The sequence below is a fragment of the Carlito syrichta genome, unplaced genomic scaffold, assembly GCF_000164805.1.
Source record: "Carlito syrichta isolate Samal-C Ts95f unplaced genomic scaffold, Tarsius_syrichta-2.0.1 Scaffold301728, whole genome shotgun sequence".
Taxonomy (NCBI): domain Eukaryota; kingdom Metazoa; phylum Chordata; class Mammalia; order Primates; family Tarsiidae; genus Carlito; species Carlito syrichta.
In genome coordinates, this window is record NW_007245824.1 from 805,438 (window position 1) to 817,772 (window position 12,335).

Sequence of the window (12,335 nt, forward strand, 5' to 3'; positions counted from 1 at the left end):
CCGAGCGAGGTAGTGCGCGCCTGTAGTTCCGGCTACTTGGAAGGCTGAGGTGGAAGGATCGTGGGAGCCCAGCAGCTCGAGGCTGCGGTGGCCGGGAGCGGCCACTGCACTCTAGTCTGGGCTACAGAGTGAGACTCCAACTCAAAAAAAAAAAAAAAAAAGTCTATATGTAACATTAAAATTTCGATTTAACAATTTTTCTTTCCTGTAACAGTATAGGAACAGAAGCCAAAAATTTACTTTTAACTACCAAATAACTGAATTACTCATGCATGTTCCTTAAAATATAAAACTATAAAATGTTTACAAAATTTTATTTAATTTTTTATTAAATGATCCATGAGGTAAATAATAAAACAAAGAGCTATTTTATTATCTTTGATCAATCTATTTCTGACATACATTTAAGTTTAATCTAGTGTTCACTCAGATAAACAAATATATTTTCTTCATAAAATTATTATTAAAAATTCTAAACATTTTGATTGTAAAGCAATATGGTTACCTTGTAGTATAAATCATTTATTCATTCTTGTGTACAATAAATGTATAATTATAATGCCACGTTACTACAATATCAATTTGTCATTATCCCCATGGAAGGATAAAAACATATCCTGGATTCTGAATATTTAATCCAATCAGAATTTCCTAGAAATAAACTATTGAATGAAAATAACATGTTTACATGCATATTCTTATTTATCATAATTCATTCACTTAATTTGAATTACAACATAAGAAATAATTTGTTTTTAAAATAGGTTGTATTATACATCAGAATTTATCTTTAATCTTTCAATCTTAGTAAGATTTGATGAATTTAAAATATAGTAAGAGGTCAAAAAAAAGAAAATGAATGACAAGCTGAATTCTTAAAATACCAATACATACATCTGCTTAGTTCATAAAATTTCACTAAATTTAATTTGAACATATCACCTAACATATTTAATATAAATAAAATTGTAGAGAAAGGCAGGTGTCCATTTTGTTTCTGTTTTTTTTTTTTTTTTGGTTAGAAAGTATTTGTTAAAGGTGAACTTATGAGTATAACATCAAATACTAACTGTGAAGCACCTGTTTACAGATTACATAGAAGTTTTCTCCATTTGCTTCCAGACCTTTTTCATTCCTAATTCTAATTAATGGTCATTTACTTCTCCATTTTCTAGAATTTCAAGTAAAGAGATTAGTAACATAAAATTAATAACAGACTCAAGCAGTTTTCTGTTGCATATATTTTCAAAATAAAAACAAAATCAATATGAAACCTGCATTCTTTTGCAAAATGATAAAAAAATCTACTGTGATGGTTTCAATTTCAGGTACAGCGGATAGTTTTTTTGTTATGTTTTGCATTTTGTCTTTTACAATAATAAATATCTCTAAGGTAAAAAGAAACATATTGTAAGCTTTTTTATCTAAAAGAATATAAAACATGACTTAAAATATTATATTTTAAACAAGTATAATCTGAGCATGTGTATATACAGTATGTATACTCACATATGCATACAGTGCATACTGTTTACATATGCACTAGAAACTTCACCGTAGATATCTTAAAATATTTATTGTAAAACTGTATAATTTCGTTGATTTTTGTCCAGGAGTATTTACTTTGGCATGAATCTCTTATGTCATTAGATGATTGATAAAAGCATTTGGACAATGATTTTCAATAAAAAATTTAATATGTTTAAATGTGAGAAGGTAAGTGAGATATAAACTAAAAGTTAAGTTTGCAGGAAAATGATCTCGTGAACAGTAGCAATTGACAGCTTTATTCTGAAGAAGAGATTAAACAATGTTTTATAAAAATAGAATTTTTCCACTGCACTAACTCGTTATATTGAATTTGATTCCTTTTCTCTTATATTTCTATTGTTATTTCACCTGCTTGACATTTCTATTCATTGGTATCAGTAGAAAATATGATTGAGTGAAATTTATTGAAACAAACATTTTTAGGTATGTAATTGAAATGAGACTGATGTTTTATTCCTTAATAGCTTTCTAATAATAAATTCTCTTTGCATTTCAATTCTTTTTAATATCAATAACATATTTTTTAAACTTAACTTTGTACAATAATATATTTGATCTGCAAAGTATACTGAAATGTACAGCAAGAAGTAGCAAAATTCATTTTATTCAAAAAGCCACAGCCTTTCAATAGAAATATACTAATAAAATCTTAATATAATAACTGTGCTTTAATCTAATATGTGTTTTAGACTACCTTTAATCAAAATCCAATTGAAACTGTACTTTGAAAGTTTTTTGCTGTCATTTTATATAAACATTTATGACATCCCATTATTATTTCTGAATAACTCATTTCTTAATATTTGTAAACAGATTGGATATAAAATTGAAATATGAACTTTCATTACAAAATAAAATTATAAAGCTATTTACTTAAAATTATTGACTGCCAATACATTAATAATGCATTAGATAACATTTAGGAAAGTCATTTTAAAAGTAATTGGATCTCAATTCATGTATGTCTATTATTTATAAATTTTTAAATATTATACATCATAAATAAACATGTTATTTAAAATAATAAATTATTCATACTAATGAAATGGCAACATGGCAAAGTATTACACCGTGCTCCTAATGAGATAAATGAGTAAAATTAGACTCTTTGTTGTCCAGAAGAGTTAGCACAAAATATAAATGCTTCAAAACATGTCTGTGGGATTTGCTTTCTTCTATTCTTTTTTCTTTTCTTATTTTCATTAACATTCTATGATTATTTGTGTCTATCTTTTGTTCTCTTGATTCAGCACGTGACCTATTTGTAAAATAAAAAACGTACATGCTTGCAACATTACTTAATATTATGTTTTAATTTTTTTTTTTTTTTTTTTTAGTTGGAGTCTCGCTCTGTCGCCCAGACTGGAGTGCAGTGGCCGCTCCCGGTCACCACAGCCTCGACCTGCTGGGCTCCAGCGATCCTTCCGCCTCAGCCTTCCGAGTAGCCGGAATTACAGGCGCGCGCTACCACGCCCTGCTGATTTTTTGATTTATTGTAGAGATGAGGTCTCGCCAAGTTGCCCAGGCGGGTCTTGAACCCGTGGGCTCAGTCAATCCACTCACCTCAGCCTCCCAAAGCGCGGGATTACAGGCTGAGTCACTGAACCCCGGCTGTTTTACTTTTTTTATTAAACCAATTATTGCCTAAATCTTGCCAAATCAATAATGGCAATTTTCTCACACATGTCAGTTTTTATCGCTATTGCTGACATGATGGCTGAATAAAATTAACTAGAGAGTGATTGTATCATTCCAGTAACTATGCAACAAATGGCTTGCTTTTTATATCTGCATATTAAATAAGTTTGTATTTTATTAAAAAAGAAAGAAGTCAAGACTCTTAACATGGCATTTCAGGCATCTCAAATATAGCATTCGGTTATCTTTTTATTCTCCTAAATAAGTGCTCTATTATTCTGAAAGTTTCATTACTTTAGATTGGGCTCAATCTCACTTCCACAACTTATGATTTTCTATTTTCTATAAACCCAGATATGTTTGTCCCTTTGTGTGTGTGTGTATGCATGTGTGTGTGTGTGTGTGTGTGTGTGTGTGTGTGTGTGCGTGTGTGTAGCATTCACCTCTCTAGAGAATCAACTTACAGTTTTTTAAAATCAAAATGTTATCTTAAAGCAACTAGGATTCCTGACTATAGTCTTTTTTCTGTAGCTAATTAGGTTATGAATGTATCTAACATCCCTGGACCAATTTAATTCTTCTATCCACTCTGTAGATGTTATATTTTCTTATCTTTATTAAGATCTTTCTCTATTAATTTTCCCCACATCACTTTTGTATAGCCAGCATCACTCTTCTTTCAGACTGTATCTCTTAATCCCTAAATATGGTTCAGCCAATGACATACAATAACAACAATAATGTAAACAAAAAAAGATACAAATTCGACAACTTCAAATTGTCTATAGGTTTGTGTTTCTCTATGCTGATACAGTCTCTAAAAATCATAAAATATTCTTCCTGTCTCTACTTTATATATCATATATTTTTTAAACAACTACATTTTAGTTCTATACCTAAACTAATTGTCAAGTTAAATAACAACAAAGAACATCTTTTAAATATTCTTCTTTCTAATCTTTATTTATAATTTGACATTTTTACAGCTTTTTTGAAGCATTTGTTTATTATGATATTAATGGTACTCTTCTGGTTTAATTTTTATGACTTTAGATTCTCTTAAGAATTCTTACCTTCTGGCATATAGAATCCATGGTCTTTCATAGACTAATATGAATATCTCAACTATTTTGCTCTAAAAGTCCTAGGTAAAAGAACATTGCTTTATATCAGATTTCAGTGGCTACCTACATAACTTTCATCCTAAATTTTAATTGCCTGTTTAATTCTATTCTTAATTTTGGTGACATATCTCTATTTACACCGTTTAAAATAACTTTTAACTTAAGTCAGAATTTACAACCTTTCCAGACAAATTTGTCCCTTATATATTGCTGATATGAACAACATAAGCATAGCTCTTAAGTAGAAAGTTATTAAGAATTATAAGCTTTTAAAAATCATAAATACTTATATTCTCAATACTTATATTCTCCTGAAGTCACAATTTCATATAGAAATCTTACACTACTTTTTAATCTCATTTCTTCTACCTAAATTCATGAAGCCATCATTTCCCATCTTTTGTAATATCCTCCTAATTTTTCACACTCCCTCAATCCTAACTCTTGTGTTAAGTAAATATATTTATTTTTCACAGTACTGATTATTTCAACTGACTTCCTATGACTTTGCAATAAAGTTGACATTTCTATGTTACATAAACCCCCTCTTGATTTAAATTATTGTTACCCTTCCTAACTCAATTTTGATGACTTTCTACACTCACACTTCATACTTTGTTACAGAAATATTTGTAGCCTACTTAACTGAATTTTCACATGCTTGAAATGCCCTTTCTTCCCTTTTTGATCTAATAAACACACTCATCCTTTAAAAGTCAATTCAAATGCCAGCCTCCATAGGGAGCTTCCACTGTACTTTCAAGCAAAGGAGTCCTTTTCCTCTACTCTCAAGACACCTTATTTGTCACCATTAAAGCAATTTTAGATGACATTTATTGAACAACGACCCAAGGGTAGAAATTAAGCCTTTAGGGAAGGTCAAACAGCTAATAACTTTTGGTGCAGTTTTCAAATTTTGATACCTGACCAAAAGACTGACTCTCTCTCTCTCTCTCTCTCTCTCTCTCTCTCTCTCTCTCTCTCTCTCTCTCTTTCACACACACACACACACACACACACACACACACACACACACACACACGCAATTACCTCTAAGGTATCCTGACGCTCACTTGCTGCATTTGCTGTAAGTTATTTACTTGTCTGGTCTTCAATGACCTGAAATTATTGAACTGTATTATATTTATTCTTTTTCTATCAGTACATAGCAGTTACTGAAACATAAGAGAATAATAAATGTCTTGTATTTGAATGAAGAATGAACGGGCGGATGAATACAAATGTTCATGGTATTAGCTAAATCATTACTATTTTAAATGACTAAAATATTGATATTTACTTAATGAATAATTTATTAGTAGATAATAGTCTTGTTGAAGAAAGAAATATTGCCTTATACAACTCTTTCCACAATGCTTTAAAAAAATGCTATGTATATAAATACTTATTGGATGACTAATATAAAGCCGAATAATTCTTTATTAGATTTAATTGAGTTTCATGAACCTATTAATTCTAAATTATAAACAATTCAGAAAAAACTACAAAATTTTGTTTTCTTGGGTGGGGAAATAATGATTGCATAAATTATAACCAAATGTCAAACAGTAGAGAACCAAAGCATAATGCATTTCCTTACTGTAATCTTGACATCTGTTTTCAGTTGCTGGGATTCACCATTTTACTATATTTTCTTCAGCAGAAAGAAGCACACAGGTACAATTTATTAAAGCAATCAAAAAATCTTAGCATTTCCTAAATGCTTTTGATGCATCATACATGGGCAATGCTTTAAATAGAACCAGAGAGTTAATCAGATGGCTCAGTTTTATAAATGGGGAAATTAGGAAGATAATGAACTGATAAATCAGTAATAGACTTCACATAAAGCCTGAGATATTTGACTCTCTTCATTATAATCTGTATCTTCATAACGGAAAATTATTTCTTAAAGTGAAATTGTCTGACATTTGATGTGATTTACTTCCCAAAACAAAATTGTAAATGATAAATAAATGAATATGCAATAAAAGTTATAGAAAACAAGAAAGACTAAAATATTTACTAATCATCTTATATATTCTTCAAAAAGTAAACAAAAATATGTTACACAGACCCCATATTAATTGAATATTTGCAAATAAATATAAGAATTTTAAAATTATTTGCTAATATTAGCAGATTATAAATATAACACTACAAAAGTTAAAATTTGTCAATGATTTAGATTGGTAGAAAAATGTTTAAAACAGCCCATATTGTCCTTCACTTTGTACATAGCTAAAATATGAAGTGAAAAGAATTGAACTACTATTGGGCAAATGTTAGAATACTGATCTGTAGGTTTAGCTAATTCTATTATTTGGCATATATGTTCTATTACATAGGGTAAAGTCAGAAAACTTTTTGTGACTCAATTTCTTAGTGGCTGCCCTGGGTATAATAAATTAGTATATTAATTCAAAACTATCTGGTTTGGATTAATTTTCATTTAATATCAATGGTATAGACAAACTTTGCTCCTCTCTACCCCTTCCTTTGTTCTACTACTGCCATAAAAATCCCATATTTATACAATTGAAGACCATCAAGACAATGTCATACTTTTAAAAAATTCTCTTATTTTCAAGTTACATAAGAGAAGGGTTACAAATAAAATACTTTTATCTTATATTCTCATTTGCTAATGTAATTACATTTACTAGTGTTCTTTATTTACTTATGTGACTACAAGTTACTATCTAATATTCTTATTCTTCCTGAAAAACTCACTTAATATTTTTTGTAAGCATGTTGGGTATTGATAATCATTCTCTTTCTGCTGGTCTAAAATTGTCATAAATTAATCTTCATTTCTGAAGGGTAATTTTACTGGATATAAGATTTTGGTTGCCTGATTATTATTATTTTTAACATGACACCCAATTGACTTCTGGCTTCATGAAATAAGAGAAGTAGCTGTGAGCCCAACTGAGATTAACTTGTATATCATGAGTCATTTTTCTCAAAACGCTTTAGAGATTCTCTTTATTCTTGACTTTTAGCAATTTAACTATAATATTTCTATGTATGGATCTCTTTATCTTACTTGGTGATCACTGAGATTCTTGGAGGTGTGGATTAAATTTTTAATCAAAATTGAGAAGATTTTAGTCATTATTTCTCAAATATGTTTTTTTTGCTGCATTTTCTCCAATTTAACCATGTGTTGGTAGTGGTGTCATACAGGTCTCTGAGACTATTTATTTTCCTTAATTCTTAATTCTTTTATTGTGATTATTATTCCTCAGATTGAATAATCTCCATTGACCAATATACAAATTTACTAATTTCTTCTGCTACTAGATTAAATCTATTGTTCAGCCCCTATAATTATTTTGCATTTCAATTATTTTCCTTTTTTTACTCTATAATTTCTATGTGAGTCTCTTTTCTTATACATTTTATCTCTTCATTCATATTTTTTATTTGTTGAAACATTACTGCTAGACTTCTTTTTAATCCTTTTTTTTTCCCCTTTTTTCTTGTTGGTGGCTGAATTACAATGGACCGCAGTGAGGGTGCTGCTCTACTATATAGGACACTCCAACCCAGAAGCAGGTGGTTTACAAATGAATTAGCACCAGGCTCCCCACAAATGTGTGGTACATGACAGGCAAGGTGGCAGCTGCCTTTCTGGCTGTGCCCCTCATTTTAATTCTTTAGACATGGCTCTGTATAGTTTTTAGACCATATTTTTAATAACTGATTTAAAATATTTGGTAAGTCCAACATATGATATCCTTCAGGGATGTTTTCTGTTGACTTTTATTTTTTGTAACTATCTATGGGCTATATTTTCCTAATTTATCACATATATCATACTATTCTGTCAAAATCTGGATGTTTCAAATAATATAAAGTAGGAAACTCTGAATGTCATCCCCCTTCAGATTTATTGTTGTTTTTGTTTTTGTGTTGTGATTGCTGCTGCTACCATTTGTTTGGTGACTATCTTTGACCAAGAGCTTAATGTCTGTATTTTTTGTTGTGTGCAGCCCCAGATAAGCTAATAATACACAAACAATAGACTTAGCTACTTTGAACCAATAATCATTTCACCATTTGCTAAAAACTTTATCTTTTTATGTAATGATTGAAAGCTATAGTAGTTTGCAACCTTGCTTTAGTCTTCCCTTCTTGTTTTTAGCCTCAAAAGCAGCAGGGGGTGAGAGATCGAGTGTTTACTAGAACATGCACATAGTCCTGCATATGATTATGGTCTTTTAGATCTCCTACAATATGCCATAACTTTTTAAAGTCCCATGGGCTTCCTCACATTCAGCCTTTTGTGAGTGATCAAGTCAGTTGTCTTTACTTGTATCACAACCTCGGGTAGTTGAGAAGTTAAAAATTGTTGGTTATATTTTGTCAAACATTTTAGACAGATAAAGCTTTCTCTTTTTTTTTTCTGAGTAAGAATTGAGTAAAGTTAAATAATGATAACAATCTAAATTTTTTTTCCTCATGTAATTGTGAGATGAACCAATTGGTAACTTGTCTGATGTTTGTCAAGACTGTTTTTTCTTTTCTTTTCTTTTTTTAGGTTATCATAGAAATAGGGAGAAGGGATTGAAAGTAGATTAATTTATAATATAATATAGCCTGTTGTTTTCAAAGAGGTTCAACAGAATTGTTGTTTTGGGTGCGCGCGCACACACACACACACACACACACACACACACCCATATACTACTCTCTATACCCTATATACTGTATACTAGGGGAGACCAAAAAAGAAACCAGAATTTATTTTTAAAAAATCTGTGTTTGTTCTTACACATTTAAACTTCAGTCACCTTCAAAGTACAATCCGCTTGATATAACCACACAGATGCTGTTTTCACTACTCAAAACAATTTTAAACTCATTATTTAATGCCTTTTAATGTTTCTGCCATTTTGTGCTTCACCTCTTTCACACTGGCAAAATGTTTCCCTTTGGGGACTTGTCCACACTATGCTGAGTGGTCAACAGTTTTTGACATATACCAGCATAAATCCTGTTCCCCACTCACCCTTTCCACAGTATCTTGCCCAGTGACTATTTTTTGTTTTCCCAGAAGAAAGTCCTCAAAAGGAAACATTTCATTGATGTGGAAGTGGTTAAACAAAAAATGGCAGAAGCACTAAAAGGCATCAAAATTGATGAATTCAAAAATTGTTTTGAGCAGTGGAAAAAGCATCTCCACAGGTTTATTGCATCAAACGGTATTTTGAAGGTGACTGAAGTTTAAACATGTAAGAATAATTACACAATTTTGTAATAAATAAATTCTTGGGTTTTTGTAATTCACCCCTCATACATTCCTCCACTGTGTAATTTAACATTCTAAAAGAAGATGGATATTAAGCATTACTGAGAGAGAAGTAAGTAAGAAACTGGGGAGACAGATTAGGACGGTTCCAGTAAAAACTGCTACAAGCCCCATGGATCGGAGTGAGAACACCTATTTCCAGGTCTGTAGACGTCCCCTTTTGAGTGCTTCTTCTTGATTGGCTCTTTTCCATCCTCTCCCAATTGGTTCATTTTCAATCCCACATCATGGTGCCTCTCTCTGATTGGTGCTACCACCAGCAAATCAGCATACTCTTAAGATAATATAAACCCCTGACTGCAGTGGCATTGTCCGCTACCCTCTTTTTGGGTCCCCCCCCACCCCCACTGCCAGGAACTTTTCTATCTTCTAATACATTCCTACTTACTCACTCTTTCAATGTTCACGTCCCTCATTCTTCCTGAGGGTGAGACAAGAACCCCGAACTGCTGATATAGAAGAACTGCTGAAGTAAATGAGCTGCACATGCCAGAATGGAAACTCTAGACCCTGGAGCTAAGAGCTTAAGAACTATTTGGGGATCTGACTTTCCAACCCATCCAGCTGAAGGAGCTGTAACACTTCTCAAGGACTGGCTTGCCGGTTCAATGAACCAGCAGTACTGAGAATACCGAACACTTCTTGTGGCTGGTTCACTGGCCCACTGAACTGGCAGAGCTGTAAACATTGATCAGGGCTCAATTCACAACTCCCGAACTAAGAGAGACGTAACACTCCTTGGGCAGCTATTGGCATCCCCGAGTTCCCCTATACAGATGCTATTGTGTCCCCAGCCACCACATGTATCCCGGCCTGGCAGTGCAGCTTCGGGTACTGCAACGTCCATTGAGTGCCCAGCTCACCAACCAGTCAGGCAAAAAACCTGCATCATCACCATTCCTATGCTCCACTTAAGTATCGCTTTCAAATACTTTGGTGCTTCTGAAGATCCTAGAGTTTCCTTTGACTGCATGAAAATTATAATTCCCCAGAACTTCTTTCTACTACATACTTTATAGTTCTATCTCTAGATTCACTCTCAATTTTAAATATAACTTTCTGAATTCTACACAGTTAAGAATCCCACTAAGGGGATATTATTTTCTTCACTGGTGAAATATATATTTGCTACCACTTTGGTCATATAAAATAATAATTCCTATGCAGTAACCAATTTACATCCAGGGTGTTCTTCATAAATATTATGAGGTAGCCTTGTTACTATACAATATGAAAGAGATCAATAGTTCTAGTAAAGTTGTTCTATTATCTGGAAAACCTCATGAGAATATAACTACAACCTATAAAAATAAAGAACCTTGTTATCCAAAGTTCATCCAAACCTTTGGTGTGGATATGGCTGGGATTCAAAACGCTATGGATTGCCAAAGATGATCATTCAAAATGAATATTCAGCCAAATAATCAGGTAACACGGGTTACATTAGCTCTGTTATTATTGTTGTTGTGGATAGTTCATCTTCTGAACTATCAAAAAGTAAACTTTCATAAGAAGTATGTTTGTTTTATTTTATTTAAGGAGAGAGAGAGATTTATTAGGCAAAAGAGGCAGTATACTGCAGAGAATTAGGAGTGGGCTCCGGCAGGATAGTGACTCAAGAACCAAGAACTGTGTTTACTTTAAAATAATAAACATATTAGTATTAATGTTTCACTCTGATCTTTTCAGCACTTCTCTGGTTTGTCATCCTCTTATTGCAATTAATCATCATAAATTGAGTTTGTAGATTATCATAATTAACTTAAAACAAAAATTAAACACGAGATTGTGTATGAGCCCAGAGCCTCTGATGATCTCTAGTGGACATATGGCTGAATTCTGCTAGCTTTAAAAAGCATCATTCAACTATTTTTATGTCACATATTTTTACTTTTGGAAAAACAATTTTTACGCACACTTGTAAGTTCTTTAGTCTTTGCTCATTTTCATATTGCAGAACAGTTCTCTGAGTGGCCTTAGATAACCCAGTTCTCCCGACTCTTGTGTGTAGTTCTCAAGAATAACTGCTATGTGCTGGAAATGCAGCATCCTGAGGGAAGGGAGGAATTGGTTAGAACGGCCCAGGCTCTATTCTAGAAACATGATGTCCTTCAATTATTTAGTCCAGTGTGTCATAAAATCCCCAGGGTTTAACAGTCTAGGGCCCTCTCAGCTGTGATGCAACTGGGGCACACACCAATGAGATTCAGTCCTCTCTGGGCAGCTTTCCTGAGCCTTGAGAGACAGGCTCCCACTGAATTATAGTCTTCTGTTTTCCTCGCTGCATAATGTACCTTGTGTGTGGGTATTCTCTCTCACTGAACTCAGATAAATTGGTAACTAATGCACAGTGAACCCACTTCACATATATCAGGTGGCAGACATTTTAGACATCAATTATAAGAAGGGATTTTAAAAAGTAATGTAAGGAGAGCTATGCATTAGTATGAACTTGTCATGTCTCCATTACAAATAAATATCATTTTATCCAGAGTTGAAGTTGACAGAAGTTAAAAAAAATATTTTAGCAAAAATGAGATCTGACAGTAGAAATAAAACTATCTAATTTTACAGACAGGATAGATTCACAGCTATTTGCAGGCTTATTATTCATTGTATTATGAAGACAGAGTTCCCAAAAATCACAGTTTACTTAGCACAGAAAGTTCACCGATTTTTAAGTAATTAACAGTTTTACTTTACTT